This window comes from Pinus tabuliformis, chromosome 3_1 (genome assembly GCF_031772625.1).
Source record: "Pinus tabuliformis cultivar Carrire ecotype Pingquan chromosome 3_1, CPIR1, whole genome shotgun sequence".
Lineage (NCBI taxonomy): Eukaryota > Viridiplantae > Streptophyta > Pinopsida > Pinales > Pinaceae > Pinus > Pinus tabuliformis.
This window is the reverse complement of record NC_142301.1, coordinates 206359408-206380255: the sequence shown is the minus strand read 5'-3', so window position 1 is coordinate 206380255 and position 20848 is coordinate 206359408. Positions and strand designations below refer to the sequence as shown.

At 39.0% G+C, this 20848-nt stretch overlaps 1 pseudogene; it reads right to left on the bottom strand.

Annotated features, from left to right (window-relative positions):
* Positions 1 to 4495: 4495 nt before the first annotated feature.
* LOC149186512 (coatomer subunit beta'-1-like) overlaps positions 4496 to 20848 on the bottom strand; it is a 102432-nt pseudogene continuing 86079 nt past the window's right edge.

The window sequence follows — 20848 nt, the reverse complement described above, 5'->3', positions numbered from 1 at the left end:
CAATAGCTGCATCATCATAGGGTGCCTCCTTGGACACCCTGTCACTGCTCTCATCAACATTCCTGGAGGGAAGCAAAACTCTATACAATAGGCATGCTAGGATTTGGACCTTCGCTGAAAACTCGAACCAATTCCCAATTTCGTAGCACGCTACGAAACCACGCAAACAAGTAGCGCTGCGAAACTGCTAAAAATAATTCAGGCGCTGCTAAAACACCCACTCTTTAAGCCAGGCTAAAAAATTTTGACTACAGCATTTTCAGTGATAACAGTGGCTCCACTTGGGATAGTGTGCCCTTGTGGTACACTAAGAACATGCAGCTCCAGTGCCTTATCTATTTCGACAAACTAAAATTTTCTTGACAAGCATGACTGTAGGAGAAAGAAAGCTATACCTACTGAAAAATGCTCAGTTGACCTTGAGCTTATTTGCAATTACCTACCTACCTACCCTAACCATTTCAACTTCCCTCAGCTCAATCAATATGAAACTTCCAATGCAGCCAATCATTTGCTTTGTCTGACATTTGATTTCTTTGCCTGTCCCGGAATTCAGAACCAATATGACAGTGTAATGACCGCTGCCACTGAAATCTTCCCTGACTGTATCGGATTTCAGAACTAATGTGATAGTGTAAAGACCGCTGCCACTGAAGTACTCTCCGATCTTCATAGGTAAACTGAAACACTGGAGAGCAAAACTCTTCCATATAATCAGCTACAGGATCCCAGAACACATGATCAGCTTGTCCTTCCACGACACTTTCCAGCTGTGCAAACTGATCTTCAACCACAGTGTTCAGTTCCTCAATCGTAAAAGAGAGGGGAACCAGCATAGTCTCCTTGCGTTCAGTCATAAAAAATTTCTGGGAATAATGATCATGATCATGAAAATTGTATGCCTGAATTTGTCCTTCTAAACCTTCAATTTCTTTCTCAATGTCTTTGGCAAATTCATCAAAAAATTTCATCTTATCCTCTGACTTGCAGTCAAAAGATTTCAGATATGAGGACAGGGACAAAGAAAAAGATTCATTTGTTTCTTCTTTATTATGATCATCATTCCACTGTTTAAAACCTTCAACTAAAGGAGAGTTTACTTCCACCTCTGACCTATCTATCCATTCCTCCAAGAACATAAGCCAAAAGTCTGGCAATGACTTAATGGACTTGGCAGGCAAGCATTCAACCCACTGTTTGCATTTCCCTTGGAATGAATCATAAAATAACCTTATGCAAACATCCTCATGTTTAATTCTAAGAAGCTGTGCAAATTCACAAAAATCTGATATATGATCCAAAGTTAAACTCAGATTCTCTCTGTTAAATTTTGGACCATTCCTTAGAAAGTATGCATCCTTGGGAAAATGATTTGGGAAACCATGAATTCCTGAGAAATCTATGCATGCATACCTTGAACAAAGAAGAGCAGCTTCTGGGTCTTTCATAACTCCAGTGGAATCACCATGAATATATAAACCTTGAATTCTTCAACAATGGAGTCGCCAAGGTAGTTTTGCAGCCTTGAAAATCATTTGAACTCCTGCTACCTTCAGAAATTCAATCTTAAGCTCCCGGCAGACGCACCAAAATGTTATCACAAAACCAGTACTAGGGGCTGCAACCAAGCAAAGTTTCATGTAACTGTTTCAGACCATACTTTAGATTAGGAATTAGCCTTCCTAATCAGAGAGGGCTCTCTCACAACTCTTGATAAAATCCTTCAAACACTAGATGGCTAACTCTTTATTCACTTATGAAAGCATAACTGGTTGGAAACACATCAAACTGGCTCTCATTGGGCTATGGAGTCTATAATATTAAGTAAACAAGGAAAACACAGTGATCTCATGGAAATCAAGGCTCTTAGCATTACATGTCAAACATACTCCACCAAAACATAGCTTGCTGAATACACAGGAAGTCAGAGCATATAATTATGAATTCTGAGTGATTGCATACAACAAGACTATAAAATAACATAAAGTATAAAACACCATCACTACATTTGAACATGACAATCCTTCGAGAATCTTGAGAAGAGAATAACTCTGTTTTACTATTACTGTCAAAAAGGTCTTACAATGGCCCAAAACAACACTGTTTTTCTATAAAGTATCCAACCCCTTTTTACATTCTAATCTGATCCCTATATAGGCAAGCAAACTCCCCCACCTCGAGCTTCCTCCTCCAGCATGAGGGGAGCCTCGAAGGTGGCTATTAACTACTCCTACATGCTATTTAATTAATGCATTTATTACAAAGTGCTGAAATGTAATTGCACATAATCCTAATCAAACTAAAACATTAATTCCTTTCTCCTCGTATGCTTGATTGCTCTTGGATGCTGGACAGCTGTATGATTTCCATTATAACTAAGATATGTTAAGGGAGCATTCACCGAGCAAGCTGGTCTCGGATGCTAGCTGTAAGACAGCTTATTAATTGATAAAATTAATCACCCTATATCCACGGTCCCCTGTCTTCCATTCCTCTTCATCATTTAAAAACCACACTCCAAGTTCTTTGAACCTTCAATTAATCAACGCATAACCACCATATGCTATATGATCTGTATGCTTCAAGGACCAAACAGGTGTATCAACCGAACATTCTGGTAACCACACCAATACCCTAGTAGCTCGGTCATAAATTGCCTTTGAGAAAACTTTATGAAAATAAACAAAATATTTTATTTTCCCTTCAAGACCTACACCTGTCACTGTTTGAGCTGTTATGAAACCCATGTATAATCTCCCTGCCTGAGTTTGAGACCTTCTTTTACCGTTAGCTGACCTCATCATCAAAATTCATTGTTTTTCCATAAAACAGCATTCTACAGCAGTTTCGTAGCGCGCTACGAAACTGCTGTAGATGTCAAAACAGAACCTATGTATCTTTGAAGCGTTTTCTACTTAGATTCATGATCTCTTCAGACATTTGTACAGCTATTAGGAACCTAAATAGTTTTAAGAAGATGAAGCTTGCTTCTGTCATTACATATCACAGCCAACTTGATTAGCATTAAACCAATAAAAAGCTTCATAAATCCCAACTGGAACATAAAGTCACTGTAGTATTCCTTGCTGTCTTCGAATCTTCAAATGAGGTGATCTTTTTCAAAGTACAGATCTTAAATTTGGAAGGATTCAACACTTGGTCATTAAGCTCCTTAGGATTATCAAACCAAACTATCTCACCCTACTGTACCAATTTGACTGGGTCTACATATATCAACTTCGGCTTGTCTGTCAGAATCAGCTGCATCTTTTTGTTGTAAAGTTTCCGAATTTTCTTAACCAATGAAACCATCACAATGAACTCCCCTGGATCTAGAAATTTCACCCATTTAGAGTCAAAAGCATCGATAGTATAAAATTTAGCCTTGTGCTCCTAATTCTCTACTGCCACTGATTTTCTCTTGGATGAAGGATTCGATTAAGATATAATTCCTACAGGGACTCTGTTTTTTATGCATAGAACCTAGAAGTCAAAGCTGCAATGTGGGCACTAACAACTTTATCTCTCAATGGATCCACAATAACATCAGAGATATTCTAGATTGAGGCAGCGCATGTTATAGTACTCAAAAGGCTCGGCAAAATATCCTTTAAAACAATCTCGTGAATAAGACAACAAATTGCTGAAGTTCACACTGAAGTTCAGTACTTTGCATCTCCATTTGAAGTAGCATCTCCATCTTTGCATGTTAATACTTTCCTAACTGCATTTGCGAGGTCTGTCACGTGACTATCATTGCAACCTATCTCAAGTAGAGCTGTCTCTAGTTGAAAGAGATATTCAATGTTAGGCCCGGAAGGACTCACAGCTTCAACAATTTGATGAGCCATCATTTCCAATGGTGCAGGGCCCAGGTAATTCTTATTCGAATTCTTGTCTGTTGATGCAATGTACACAAGGACTCCAGCTATAGCTGGCTCTGTTGAAGCCTCTTCAAAATAGAAATCAACGTAGGCCTTTTGGTCATATTCCTTCTCTCTCACTTCTAAATAAGATAAAGCAATATCTTCAGCTTCCTGTCCAAAAACCCTGTAAGCAACGCCCCAACTGGTGTGGTCATCGTGAGGCTCGAGTGTAACAGTCCTGCCGGGATTGGCAAGGGTTCCTCTATGGTCTGTGCTATCATGTTCTCCAGAAAACAAGGCGGAATTAACAACTCCATCGGTGCTAGCCAATATCAAAGGCTTCCTTTTTCCATCCATTGTCAATGCCTCAGCCAGACCTAGGCTCGATATGCTCATTTCTTAATAAACCACCCCAAATTACACTAAGCAACAATATAGCAGCTATCTGCTTTTAGAGCTTCAGAGTATTTCTGAATTCCTTCATGGACATTTTCTACAAGTTTGAAACTGGTCCCAAGGTCTGTCAAAACAATTGCCACGTACTCCGCAGCAAGCTTGTATGTAGGATCCACTACAAGAGCTTTCTTATACGCCTCTGCTGCTTCTAGCAAGTGCTCTTTATCTTGTTCTCACCTCCGCTTCTTCAGCGCATCATACATGGATACCTTTACCTCAAAAGATTGTTTATCACATGATGTTGACAGCATAGAATCGCTAAGAAAACGTTGAGCAATTTCATCAAGAATCCGTTTGTGTGAAGACAAGTTGTTTTCCCTTGTATAACAGAGTTGCAAGAACGCATCTGTTTCATTATACCATGAACCATGTCGAAAATGCTTCTGTACAGCAATATATGCTAAGTGAAACGTGTCCAAATACTCCTTCCTTCCAAAAGGTATGTAAGCTTTTAAGAGGCAAACGTTAAAGCTTAAGATTGCCAAGTTTCACAAGTGAATCGTGGAGAGCGCTGAGCAGACATATAAATTCACCATATAATCGAACAACTGCCATTACTCGACATAACCTGCCGTGTCAAGATGCCCTTTTCTTAAATTCAATGTATGCATGCGCAATTTGGCGCATGGCAACCTTTGAACATCTGGCAGCTATAACGGCGCCACAATAACTTGAACATGATTAACTACTTCTCTGCTCTGGCGTTCAAACATTGCTGATAAATCCCCGTCATTTACATTACTAAAATGCATATCAAAACAAGATTCATGAATCTGCTCACACTTATTCCAGAAAGAAACAAATCCACCATTACATTAATGACATCAACAGGTCCATTACTTGAAATAAATGCAGTCTCTGTTTTACCCAGATTTCGCATGTCAAAGTTAATTTCGGGACAATCTTAAAACCAGCAAACATCGAAGCGGCTTCAACTGCATTCCTTACATCGCCTTTCTCATCATATTCCTTTTCGAGGATCTTGGTTTTGTGTAGTTGCATACAAACTCCTCTTGCAGCTGTACCCTCAAATGAAAATCCTTGCTTATGATTCTCCAAAACTGAACATGAGAGCATATCTGGATTCCAGTTCCCTTGCGATCAAATGATGGATTAGGGATCTCCCATAAACAAGAATCATGATTCTCCAACTCCCCTATGGAAGGTATTAGATTCTTGACCTTTATATAACCTCCATTCAAAATATCTGCACGGCTATCTCCAAGGGAAGTATGATATGTTTAGAATTAATATAGTCCTGTGAAGCCACAGACAACATTTCCCCCAGCATTCTTTCTTCTTCAAAATATGCATCCATACGTCCACTCTTCTTGAAAACACGACATAAGACAAAAGCATTCTTTAAGTAACTCAGCCGGAGCCTTGAATTTATAAACCAGATTTCCTCTTGTAGAAGTACAGATCACAGATTAATAGCAGATTTGAAGTCACCACTGAGAAGCAGTTCTTGAACATTCAAAGAGGTGTTGAAGACATTGTTTTGAGCATAGCTGAGCTTGGTGACATTGTTGAGTAGTCTATTAAAGGACCCCTGAAGCATTCTTATAACACCTGATGTTGCGCCCTATATGTTTTCAGGCATGCTAAATATAACCCAATATCAAAGGCCAGTTGAAATGATAGATACACCACCAGTGGATCAATAACTAAAGCATAATCTTCAGACAAACAGAACGCTGACAGAAGGCCCATATGCTTCAAGCATGCCAGCTGAGAACATAATACTCTCTATGATTTGTGGAATTTAATAGATTTTTTGTCTGGAGGATTCAACACAAAAACTCTTGCAAGTCTCCCACATTAGTATGGACATCCTTCACAATCACCCATGAGCCAGAATTCAGAGATAACTCCCTTAATGTACTTGATGCCAATCCCACAATAGCTGCATCATCATAGGGTGCCTCCTTGAACACACTGTCACTGCTCTCATCAACATTCCTGGAGGGAAGCAAAACTCTGTACAATAGGCATGCTAGGATTTGGACCTTCACTGAAAACTCGAACCAATTCCCAATTTCGTAGCACGCTACGAAACCACGCAAACAAGTAGTGCTGCGAAACTGCTAAAAATAATTCAGGCGCTGCTAAAACACCCACTCTTTAAGCCAGGCTAAAAATTTTTGACTACAGCATTTTCAGTGATAACAGACTGTTTCCCTCTTTGAGGGTTTTAACCACGTCAAGAATACTGATGTATTGATTTGTGATCTGTTTGTGAGCAGTGTCCTTTGGTGTTCTGTCTGAGGAAGTTACCCTATAAATTCCTACATGAATGTCATAGAGGTATGCCTAGTATGTGAAGAAAATCATGCAAAATACAAGTGCCCTTCTTTTCCAAGACTAAAATTTTTACATCAAGGAGCATAGGGGGGTCAGAGAAACTTTGCTTCATCAATCAAAGAAGACCTCAAGGACCTAGGCCATATGAACAAGGCATGCAAGGTTCACACTACTCTTATTATAATCCAAATCAAAATACACTCTTGAAACCTTTGTACTCTTTCACTCACCCATCCTAGTCCACACCCCCTTCTTGGCCTTATGCCCCTCCATATACTCCTCAACCTGTCAACCATCCTTTTCAGCCATATCCACCCCAATATTCTTAATGGGGAAACCCATCACAAGGGTGGAGGCCTCAAGTTAACCAATATCATACTTTACTACATCCACCCCAACTTTATTCATAGCTCACTCATCCTACACCACCTAAGCAACCTCAAATACCTACTCAACTAAATAAGAACCCGAACAACAAGCAAGCACAAAATGTCTACAGTGGAGAGACATCTTACCCTGCTTAAGTTCTGGAAATATAGGAGATCCACCTTCGATCTTGGAGAGTGCTTCTAGATAACCACTCACCTTCTCCACCTAGAGAGCTTAAAGGCGATAAGGAATAGAGTGTTCCTCAAGTCAATCCACCTCCTTTTCCTGAGAGGTTGATCCACCCTAGCCAACACACCCAAAAAGAGGTTGAACTTTTGGGAGAATTGAAGAATTTTTGTGTTAAAATACCCCTTATCCAAGCTATTAAAGATGTTCCCATCTATAATAAGCTCATCAAGGAGAAATGTTTCAAACATCCTGGGAGAAGAAAAAGAGACACCCCCACCATAAATGTTGTTGGGCAATTATCTAATTTAATGCTTGGGAGGGTGATCTTCTCGAAATATCTGGACCCTGGAAGCCCTATAGTAGATGTTCACATTGATGGACTTATAGTCCCTAACACCCTGATTGATCTTGGGGCTGCCATCAATGTGATGACTAAGTAAACCATGCTAAAGCTAAACCTCCAAGAAGATTTGAGAAATACCACCACAGTGTTGCAACTTGCATACATATCCATAATATATTTTGAGGGAGTCATTGGAAGATGTTATGGTCTTGTTGATGGTGCTGGAAATCCGCCAACCAAGGGGATCTCCCCAATATGAATTCCCAATTAGAACTCAAACCATTTGGTATAGGAGTCCCATCTGGTATAAAGGTTCAGTTGCCACATACTCAAAGATCTGCCTTGGTTCTAGTTGTCAGCACGGGAGCGTGATGCAATGGTATCTTCCAACAACAAGGTAAGTGTGCCTGGTGAGTGTGCAATGAAACTGTGTCAAGGTTCTCTTACTTCAAAAGGGGGTAGAAAAGTGAGCCTCTAAGTGAGAGGTAATAGTACCACCTAGGAAGAGACACAAGGAAGATCTGTCCAGAATTCGGCGAAATAGTCCACAGTGAATGTGGCAATCGTTAAAAGCAAAGTGGAAGGAAAGATTCGTCCACCATCCAGCGGAATAGTCCACAATGGATGTGATGGTTGTTCTAACCAATGAGCGAGAAAGGTTTGTCTAGTATCCTACGAAGTATTCCATAAGGATGAGACAGAAGTGATGACCAATACAGCACATTCCCAACAAGGTAAGCACTAAACAACCGAAATAGTTCAACCATCTTAGAACATGTGAAACATACATGAATTACAAATTCTTAAAGAATAGTCTTACAAACATCCATAAGTCATGCATGGAAATGTGCTGGCCTGAATAGGCTTTTGTATTAAGTACAAAAGTTCCAAGACACATATTTACATCATATATCACTAGCCCCAGTAGTGGGACATTGAAGCCACTCCTCACTCCTCAAAGAACTGACTGAAACTCTCTATGCTTTGTGGGAGGAGCCAAGGTGAAAAGTAATTTTCTCATACAATGAAGGGGTATATATAACCAAGGAGTTATGCTTGACCCTTATGACTCTTTGACTACCCTCATGACTATTCAACTTCATATGACTTTTTAACTGACATGACTCTTCATATTCATGTGTGTCCATTGGACTTCCACTTTACATTACATTTGATTTACAATAGACATGGCCCATAATAGTGATGTGATCTTTGAAAACTCATGACACGACTTGACATGACACTGCTGACATGGACTAGCTTACTGAGGTGGTAATGTCAATCCGTTGCTGCTGCTGAGTGATGGATGTGTTCTTGGATGTGCCTTCTCTTCTCCTTTGCATAGCTTGATGATGTGGGGTCTTCAATGATCTTTGGTCTTGAGAGGTAGTTGCATGCATGTGTTCCCTTCGATTTTCCTTGGCAAGCTTCTTTGTTCGTCCAGCTATAAATGATTATTCTAGCATGTTCGCTCCTACTTCTCCTTCTTCATCGTCTTGTCATGATATAGCTGTGTACCTGTTCCTCTAATTCACTCATGACGAGATGGAATCAAATAAAAAAAATCCCTTGTCTAAGAGATGCACTGTTATCCATGGACTGAGATAGGGACATGGGACAAACTAGAAAAGAGGGCCCAGTAACTATGCATTACACAGTTCCAAGTGATAGGGAGGGAAACTGGTCACTGAGATTACGCAGAGTGCAACTCAAGCTTAGTTGAGGAACTCCCAAGCACAGTCTTCACTGGTGGAAAAAATTGCACAAAGGCCACTGGGAGACAAGATCACACAGTTGAGACCATCAGTAGTTGCTACAAGATGGGACCTTGGGAGGTAGATCTGCACAGTTTTCAGAGGTAAGGCGGGACTGGGTAGCAAAGGGGCCTATGAGGACATGTCTATGCATTTCTGGAGATCAGTAAGTTCCAGATGTGAGAGGACACTAGGGAGACACTTCTGCGTAGTTTTTGAAGGCAAGGTAGGATTGGTTCTCTGCGCATTTCAGTGTTCTAGCAGGCAGGGAGGAAGATTGATGACTAGTCTTGCGAAATTCACATTTCAAGTCAAGCTAGGAGAATCTATTATGCAATTATGGGGATGAAGGTAGTTTTCTTAGCTATAGAATTGCGCATTGAAACTTCCCTAGGGGATAGTGATTGCGCACTAATAAATTCTAGGCAGAAGGGTTGCATCACTGAGGGCTGAGACTACGTAGTGTGTAGTTCAGTTGGGGTCAGGTGAAAGAGAGCTGTCCAATAGGGAGGATTTTTAGAAAAATGACTTAGTGTGGGAGGCAGGTGAACTTGTGAGGAACTTGATATTGTGATCACACACTTATCATACTTCGATGATATGAAAACATAGACCACCGGAACAATAAGAGAAAGCATTACCTTCTGTGAGACTATCTAGAACAAAAAGCAACGTGTGCGACACTTGAGATAGGCCTTAGAACGACCATGAAAACACTTTTGTGATAGTTCTTAAAACTTTGTGTATGAGTGCCACAAGTCTTTACATGGCGAGGACAACTTGTATACAGAAAGACCAACCTTTGAGGTCACTAGAAAGGTTCATAAATATGACATAAAAACTAAACATGCCAAAAGGCAACAATTGATCCAACAAGCGAAAGGGAGCAAGACACTTAGAGGAAACACATGGAATGGATTTCAGTGCTTGCAACCATGCATGTCATTGAAGACATAATGATATGAAAATGATAAGCGGTCCTTCATGCTACACTAAGAGGTGTATTTCAAAAATATGTGCTTTGTTTTCCATACCTACCCTCCAAAGGGTTATGCATCAGATGGAGTCTTCATGCGGTCCTAATATTCTATCATACCCTGGGTTCCTTGGTCTCCTTATCTTTTCTCCTCGTCTCCTTCAGAGTCATCTAGCATGTCATCCATCTCTGGGGCCACTGGGAGAAAAAACTGCACATTTTAAGCAACCAGAGTGACTACTGTGGGATGAGGCCCTGGGAGGACATATCCATGTAGTTTCAGGAGGCAAGGTGGACTGGGTAGCTGAGATGCCTAAGGGACAAAACTGCGTAGTTTCTAGAGACAGTGGCTTCTAACTGAGGGAAGGAAACTGGAGGAAACCACTTGTGCAATTTTGGATGCCAAGGGAGGTTATTCTTTCTGTCCATTGTGTAGTTACAACAGGAAAGGAAAAAGTTTGAGGGTTTCATATGTGAAGTGCGCAGTTGAGGAAATATAGATGAGGCTAGGTTGCTAGGGAAACTCTGGAATTTGGCGAAGTGTGGGATCAGTTGAACTGATGTGAACAGTGATAAAACTTGACTACAATCACACACTTGAACACTTAGTGATACAAAATAGAACATCCAGAACATATAAACACATACTTTGCTTAATGCAACAACCTTTGTGGCAGCTTACGACAAGTGTGGCTCCGATGATAAACTTTGGGAGGATAAAGGTGACACTTGTGCAAGAGTGCGGGAAATGAGTGTGAAACATGTCTATGTGATGAGAAAAATCCATTCTCACAAAGATTTCCCCTTGAAGCAACAAAACCTTCCCTTTGCATGACAAGCGATAGTCCCCATTCCCAAAGATGAAACATACTAAAGATGAAACATACTATATAGAGATAAAATCATTAATGACTCCCAATATTTAGGAAGGGATCTTGAAATCATGAGCTTACCAAAAAGGAAATAAGGAACGACCGATCATAGGATCCACAATAGGCTCCAAAATTTGAGTGCAAGCCAAAATTTTGGAGGGTATTGTAGCCGCTACAACAGGTCTCCATTGAATCTTGGGAGTATCCAACTAATTTCCTGGTTCTCCAACCCAAAACCAAGTTTAATGGCTATCCTCTCATCTTGGTAAGGCCATGGTTAGCCATTGTTGATGCTTACATTAGTTTTAGGGTTGGGAACATGGCTATTAAGAATGGAAATTTGTCTAAACAATTGGTATTGTATCCTCCTGTGCAACCCTCCATTAAGCATGACTTACCCTTGAGGCTAGAAGAGAAGGAAGAAGATGAACTATATCATACCACTCCCCACCCAATACGCATTATGGACATCATTACAGGAGGGGGGAAACCTGATGAAAACAAACTTATTGACCATATACTTTAGAGTCGACCTCCCACTCCCATACCTATTGAAGAGTTGATGAATGGATCTAAGAGTAATCCTTGGGTTGAATTATTCCATATTGGCTCATGTCCATACCATGTCAAGATTGTAGATTTTGTGTTGGGTGCAGCTTTTGGGCATACTTTAGATACCTCTTTCCCCCATTTTTTTACCATTTTACCTTTGAACCTGTGAGCTTTACGTCCTAATTATCGCTTTTCCTAGTTATAAGAAGAAATTCTTGTTGCGACATATTAGTTTTCCATTTTTGTTAAATATGAATGAAGTGATATCTTTTTGATGGCTAACCAGGGTAAGTGTTGAAGAATTTCTACGGCTCTTTTTCTTTCAGGTGTCGCCCATGAATTCAAGGCCAAAATATGGACAACTATGCTATTAATTCACAAATATGTTTTGAGGATTTTTGTTACAGACCATTGTTTCTACACCTCAAGTTGTTGTTACATCGTGAGATGTTGTTACACTACAACTATCAAAGACCGTGGGTACTATTCCATGAGACAGTTGTTGAGAAGCATGAATTATATGTGGGTGGTCAAATAATCTAGGTGGTTATGATTTTAGAAAATGATGTAACTTGAATAGGCCTTGTATTTAGAAACCAATTGTAACAATTTCTATTTTCTTTTAATATCGATCAACATGAGAATCGTAAGATTCTCATGACTAATATGTTCCCTATTTTGGGCATGTAAACTTTATAAAAGGATTCAGTTCCATGGAAGGGAATAGGCAACACGAGATAGTACCATCATTTTGATTTTGTAATTCATGGCTATTTTAATACAAGAACATCGTTGATGATGCTTTTATAGATTCTATGTTGAATTCCTAACTAGTTCTTATTTCATCCCTGTGCCCTGCTAGGGAGGAAGGGACCTCCTCTTTAGCAGGGATTGCAGTAGTAGTTTTAGCAGTAGATTAATTATTTATTTTTAGTAAGTGTGGAGTTATTGTTGTCGTTGTATAATTCATAGAGCATATTTACTTCTATTTTTCAAATTTCTGATATGTTGTTACATAGGATTAATTTAAACTGTAATATTTGATCAGTTGGTTCAGTCATTAATATTGTGTGTGGTGTGCATGTTTCTTGGTAAAACATGAAATGTGATTTCATTCATGTAGAATTATTTTTTATTTATTCATGAGTGTTTAATTTCTGCAATGGGTCCAACATCATTTCTTTCCATTCTTTATTTCTATCCTTGGTTGTTATGTATCGGCACAGATAGTGCAGACACCTTTGAGATAAACAGACCTACCCTGGTTGACAATTAAATGGTTGTGGTTCAATCAATTAAACAATTATTAAACTGGCACAACATTTTGGAGTTGTTTACGGGGAAGGCATTTGATGATACAATCAACGAAGTGTGTTTCATTAATATAGTGTTTCTAGTGCACAAGTGTTGGGTGGTAAGATGAGAGGTAAGAACCTATGCATCGCTCTAATATACATCGGCGGACTCACCACTATGGTCATTAGGACACTTAGGGTGTGTGAAATTTTTGGATTTTCTTTAGATGTGCTTTTCGCTTTACAAGTGTTGGGCAGTAAGACGAGAGGTAAGAACATGTGCATCTCTCTACTATATATGAGCGAACTCACCATTGTAGAAGCTAAGACACTTATGGTGTGAATTAAACACACATAGGGTCCATGTGTAAGGTGTAGGAGTAGCAGAGATACCAAAACACAACCACTCTAATAAATCACAGGAAAAATGGGTCATAAAAGGAACAAGAAGAGCATAGATTTAGGGAGAAAAACATTTATTTAGGAGCTAATATAAAAAACAGAGAAAGAACAATCAAACTCACAAAGGGATATAAGAAAAACAGGGCCACAAAAATTTGTTACCCCCATAGTAAGGCCAAAAGCATCTAGTTCCTCTGTCTTCAAACCTCATCATCCTCAAACTAGTGTACCCACTCCCAAAACTGTAGACTCAATTCAAGAACAGCAGGGGAAAACTAGTGGTTAGGACCTTAGGTTTGAGGACCAAGGGGAAACCAGTGGGGAACACCAAGGGCCTAAATCAAAATATCATTCATTTACTTATCAATATCCATATTTGGGTAGTTTGGTGAAACAACCAGCCCCGAAGCAGCCTGAGTTATCATCTCATGAATCCTCACCCATTAGACAGTCACTTAGAAGGTCTGAAGAAGGAGACTCATCATAGCAAGAGTCAGGAGGATCAATAATGGAAGGCAACAATAACAACAACAACAAAAAAATGGCACGATTACCAAATTTGAGTTCCCAATAGGTGATATAAGGGGTGAAGCTCCCATGGGAAACATTCATTTGTCATCTCTTCCATATTTTCAAGGAATGACTGTAGAAGACCCTGACACCTTCTTGTTTGAATTTGATGTATTATGTAGGAGCTATGATTATACTTCAAATGCTCAAAATTGAAAAGTGTCCCTTGCTACTCTAAAAGGAGCAACACTGAGATGGTTTATGGGACTTGGCTCTGCTACTATTCGAACATGGGGCGACATGAAAGCTACATTCCTATCCAAAAATCAAGACTATTGTCGAAACAGGGACTTGAGGGAAGAAATATTCAAGATGACACAGAAGGTGTTGGCATTATGACACAGGTTTGGCACTATGGCACAGGTGTTGTCCTTGATGGTAACTCACTCAGATGGCAGATCACTGTTTAGGCTCTAAGAATGAAAGAAAAAGAGGTATATGCAGGTTTCCTTTGACGAAGTCGTGTATACATGCGAGATTGCTGATCAAAAGTTGCGTATGCGTATGCACGCACTTTCATGCACGGAAAAGCGTGTACATGTGGGAAAGCTTATTTTTATGACCATGGTATTTGGACCTATGGTTTGGACCTTGGTATTGTGTCTGAAGTATTGAACCCAGGTTTTGGGTCCCTAGTATTGGTTCTCTATGGTTTTAGACCATGGTTTGAGTAAGGACTAAGACTATAAAAAAGGAGATCATTTGGCAAAGGTACTTTTGACTGAAGTATTGAATATTTTATGAAGAGCAAGATCTAGAATACTGGTGATTGGTTTATGGTGCATAGCTGAATCTGAATCAAGGAGGAACCTGAGCGCAAGAAGATGGATAAGTTCTATTGATGGGTCAAAACTCAAGACTTGAATAGTAGTATCTTTGTGTGTTTTTGATCTGTTATATTTGGCGTATGACTTGATCTATAAATCTAATAATCTGGGTATAACTGATGTCTGAATATTTGAAAGAGTGAACTATCTTTTATAGATCTGTATGCAAGTTCGGCACATCAAAGGCGCGTATACACACTGGTTCAGTAAGTAAAAACAACGTATACGTTGGTTGGCCTTAATTCAGAAGCATATGCACGCAGGTTGTACACATTGAACTGGTGTACGTCTCTTGAAATATGTTTTAGCTACTTTTTTTTATTGCTGCAGGGTTCTGGGTTCAGAATTGGTGTTTGGTTACTGTTACTGCTTTCTGGGTACATCATTCAAAGAAGTAATTATTTGATTCAGTTTGTTTGGTGCAAAAGAGATTGGTTGATGTAGATATACTTGATGTTTGATTGATGTTATTCATGGATCCAGTCTGAAAATTTATGAAACGTGGTCCCTGGAAGAAAAGAGAAGTTTGTAGCCTTCTGTAGGTCAGCACCTACGTACTAGTACCTCAGCTAGTACAAGAGCTAAGGGGGTTGTAGCTCCCTTCTAGGAGAAGCTGGAGAACTAGAGAAGGTTGTAGCCTTCTGCAGGTAGCAGCCTGCGTACTGGTATAAGACTGCACCAGTATAGAATCATTGTAAAAATAAGTTTCTAATTAAAAGAAGATAGAGACGAATTGCAGCAGGTGGTTTTCACCTACATTGGGTTTCCACCTTACATCCTGGTGTTCATGTGTGTTGTGATTTGCTCTACTTTACTGCTCCTATTTACTGTTGATATGGTTAATAATGTTCTGATGCACTCATTAGGAAGCAACTAACTGAATTATAAGTTTACTAGATATACGCTTGTTGCATTTCACACAATTGCGTATACACGTGGTTTTCCTTAACTGAAGTAGCGTATATGAAACCGAATTTGGAAATGAAAAATTTATATTTATTAGATAATACTGATTCAATCCCCCCCCCTCTCTCAGTATTATTTCCAAAAATTGGAATCAGAGCAGGTGCTTCAGAAGAAGCTTGATCGCTTGAAGGAAGATCTATCATCATGAGCAATTACGAGAAAGAAGCATCGATCAGGCCACCAATTTTTGATGGGAGCAACTTCATCTATTGGAAGGTAAGAATCACAGCATATCTTCAATCTCTTGGTACAAAAGTCTGGGATATCGTGGAAACGGGATACACATTTCCATCAACAACTCCTACAGATACGGTTGGTAAGAAGCAGTATGAAACAAATGCAAAGGTTGTCAATGCTCTATTAGGGAGTCTATATCAATCAGAATTCGTCAAGGTTATGCAGCTCAAAACCGCAAAAGAAATATGGGACAATATCGTTCTGAGCTATGAAGGAGATGATCAGGTAAAACGAGCAAAACTACAAACTCTCATAATTCAATATGAAAATCTCAGAATGTACAATGATGAAAGTGTGGCTAACTATTTCCTACGTATAGATGAGATTGTTAATTATATGAAAATTTTAGGTGTAGAAATAAAAGAAGTTGTTTTGGTTGAAAAAGTTCTAAGATCTTTGTCTTCTAAGTTTGAATCAAAAGTTTTTGCCATAGAAGAAAAACAGAATCTATAGAGCCTTACCATGTCACAGCTACACGAAATCCTAACCGCTTATGAAATGAGAAAAGGGGGACCATCAGACAAGAGAGAAGCTGCATTCAAAGCCTCGGGAAAAGGAGATTACAATGACTCAAGAAATATGTCGGAAAAAGAGGAAGAATCAAATTTTGTCAAGAACCTTCAACGGGGTTCTGGAAGATTCAGAGGTAAGCTACCTTTCAAATGTTTTGCTTGTGGAAGACTCGGTCACTATGCTGCCAAGTGTCCTCATAAAGATAAGCTTGACAAAGGTAAGGAATCAATTAGATGGAACAGAAAAAAAAATGTAAGTAAGAAGAGTTATTACACACATGAAGATAGTGATGGATTTTCATATAGTGATGAAGATGAACAAGGTAATGATTATAGACTTTTGATAGCTTTTGAAGATGATGATTTCTTGGAAGAAAAGAATATGATTATAGATACTCTGACATTCCAACTTGCTGAAATGGAGAAACATAATGAAAAGTTAGAATGTGAAATTGTGGGACTTAGAAAGGACATTGAGAAAACAAAAGCTCTTAATCTTAGATTTGCTAAAGGATTTGAAACTTTAGATGAGATTATCAAAGTGCAACGTTCTCCTTTAATCAAGACAGGTCTTGGGTATATTGAAGAAACATCTCAAGCACAGAAGCCATCTACCTCCAAAAGTTATCTTGAAGCTACAAGGAGAAATGAACAGGTTGACAATCAACAACAAAGGCACAATGAAGATCACTAGGTAAATTAGGGACAATTTACTTCAAGAATGAACAGAAATCACCAAGTAAATCGAGGGCAATATACTTCAAGGATGAACAAAAGCTACAACCAACCACAGGTAAATCATTCTCAATTTACCTCAAGAACGAATGGCTATTACAATGGAAGGTTTGATGATAGCAGGAATTTCTTCAATGGCCAATGTTTCTCGTGTCATAACTTTGGACATAAAGTAGCTCAATGTGTTTCCTACAAGACCATCATGACCAGAGAAGCACGAAATCAAAGGAGTGTGACTGGAATCATGAAAAGAACCTACAATAACTTTTATGCTCTTGAAAATGAAATAGAATGTTCTATATGTAACAACTTTGGTCATGAAGATTCTGAATGTAGGAGTAGGTTTCAGCAAACAACTCAGAAGGAGCATGCTTCATTGAGCCCCAAAACATGGAGGAAGAAAGAACCACAACCAAAAATTGTGGCATAGCCTTATATGTGGAAAGGTAGGAAAATCAGTGGTACATCGACAATGGATGCTCGAAACATATGACAGGTGATAAAGAAAAACTTCAATCATATAGTGCCTTAGAAAAGGAAAAGAAGGTCTCATTTGGAAATGACACCCCTGCATTCATAAAAGGTAAAGGTTCTGTTATTTTGAAAGAAAATGTCAAAGATGGGAATGTTATGTATGTTGATGGCTTAAAGAATAATCTATTAAGTGTCAGTCAGATGTGTGATCAAGGAAATGAGGTAATATTTCGATCAAATGGATGTATTGTTCGTGAGCTTGATACAAGAGAAACCATGATTAAAGGCATAAGAACTCAAAATAATTTATACATACTCAAGGGAGGACAACAACAATGCTATCTTAGCAAGAATGATGAACACTGGCTATGGCACAGAAGATTGGGGCATCTAAGCTTCTCTTAGATAAGGAAAACATGTAAATATCAGGCAGTTCATGATCTCCCTAACATCAGAATTCCAGACAACACAATATGCAAATCATGTCAGTTTGGGAAGCAAACCAGAACTAATTTCCCTGAGAAGGATGGATCAGCTAGTAGGCCACTTGAACTTATCCATACTGATGTATGCGGTCCATCTAGGAAAAGGTCACCTCGAGGAGAAGAATACTTTATACTATTCATTGACGACTTTTCCAAGATGTGTTGGATAGGACTTATGAAGCATAGAGACGAAGTTTTTGAAAAGCTCAAAGCATTCAAACCCTTGGTTGAAAACGAATTAGATCACAAAATCAAATGCCTCAGGTCTGATAGAGGTGGGGAATTTACTTTGAATGAATTTTTTTATTTTTGTGAAGAACATGGAATAAGAAGGGAATTCTCTACTGCTAGGACTCCTTAGCAAAATGGAGTAGTAGAAAGGATGAATAGAATAGTTCAACAAATGGCTCGAGCAATGCTTGATGAGTCTGGGACTCCTGCAACCTTCTGGGGTGAAGCTGCATTTGCTGCCGTCAGTATTCTCAACAAGACAAATGTCCAGGTGAACAACACTCAAACTCCTCATGAACTTTGGTATGGTAAGACTCCCGTAATAAAATACTTCAAAATTTTTGGAAGCAAATGTTACATCAAAAAGACTGATAAAAACCTTGGTAAGTTTGAACCTAGAGCAGATGAATGCATTCTTCTTGGCTACTCTCCCCACATCAAAGCATATAAGTGTTACAATAAAATACTTGGAAAAATTGTTGAAAGTATTGATGTAGTGGTTGATGAAGAAGGAAACATTCCAAGGGAAGTAAAATCTGAAGATTTGGAAGATGATTAGGACTATCCTTCAACAACAAATCAGACTCATGATGAAGAAGAAACCCATGAGGCACCAGAAGAACAGATAAGGATAGAAGAAAAGACTCCATCCAGGTACGTTCAGAAGAATCATCCAGAAACTCAAATTTTGGGGTAGAAAGAGGCAGGTGTACAAACAAGAAGAACTATTTCAAAAACTTCAAGCTACCTAGCATTGCTCTCCTCCACTAAACCACAAAATGTAAGTGAAGCATGCAAAGATGAATGTTGGGTCATGGCCATGAATGAAGAACTGGAGCAGATTGAAAATAATAACACTTGGGAGTTTGTTCCTAGACCAAATGATAAAAATTTAATAGGCACAAAATGGATATTCAAAAACAAACTGAACGAAAATGGAGATGTTATTAGAAACAAGGCAAGACTTGTTTGTAAAGGGTATGCTCAACAAGAAGGCATAGACTTTGAAGAAACTTTTTCACCAGTTACTAGACTTGAGGCCACAAGAATGTTCCTTGCTCTTTCTAGCTTTCAGAAGTTCAAAGTATTTCAAATGGATGTGAAGTCTGCTTTTCTAAATGGAGACTTGGATGAAGAAGTGCATATTGAGAAACCAAATGGGTTTATCCTTGGAAATGATCCAAAACTTGTATGTAGACTCAAAAAGGCACTCTATGGCCTTAAACAGGCTCCAAGGGCTTGGTATTATCGTTTGGATAAGTATCTTCATCAACAAGGTTTTACAAAAAGATCAACAGATAGCAATCTATATATAAAAATTGACAATGATAAGTTGCTAATACTTGTTGTATATGTTGATGATATCATCTTTGGTAGTAATGAAGAAGACATGAGTCAAAACTTTGCCTTGGTGATGCAAAAAGAATTTGAAATGTCCCTACTTGGTGAACTCACATATTTTCTTGGTTTACAAGTCCAACAAAACAAAGATGGTATTTTTCTATCACAAACCAAGTATCTCAAGCAAATCTTGAAGAAATATGGGATGGAGGATTTGAAACGAGTATGTACCCTTATGGTAATAGGATGCAGCCTCAGTGCAAATGACGAATCAGCAGCAGTGCATCAGCCAACCTATAGATCCATGATTGGTAGTCTGCTCTATCTAATAGGTACCCGACCAGACATTATGCACACAGTGGGAATAGTTGGAAGGTTTCAGGCAAATCCAAAGGAAACTCATCTTCAGGCAGTTAAGAGAATTTTCAAGTATCTTCAAGGAACTCAAAACCATGGCTTATGGTATCCTAGAAGTACAGATCTCACACTTCATGCATATACAGATGCAAATTGGGTAGGAAGTGTGGATGACAGAAAAAGCACTAGTGGTGGTGCATTCTTCATGGGTCCTAGATTAGTATCTTGGTTCAGCAAGAAACAGAGTTCAATTGCATTATCTACAGCTGAAGCAGAATATGTAGCTGCTGCATCTTGCTGCACACAACTCCTTTGGATGATGCAAACATTGCAAGACATGCAAATCACTTGTACTCCGCCTATCTCCATTTTTTGTGATAATACAAGTGCAATCAGTGTTTCAAAGAATCCCTTCATGCATTCAAAGACCAAGCACATACCTATCAAATATCATTTTCTCTGGGAACAAGTGCTTGAACAAAAGGTCAAATTAGAGTATGTTCCCTCCAAGGAACAAGTTGCTGATATACTCACCAAACCACTGCCTAGGGAAACATTTGAATACCTCAGACAAAAGCTGGGAGTAGTCGATGCGTCATCTTGCTGTTGAAACTTATCTGTTTTATAGAAAAGTGGGTGTACGCGAGTTTCACGAGGAGGATATGCGTACATACGCCGGTTTATATGGGTACAATCGTGTATATGTTGGTTTGAAGACAAACAGTGGGCCGGGCT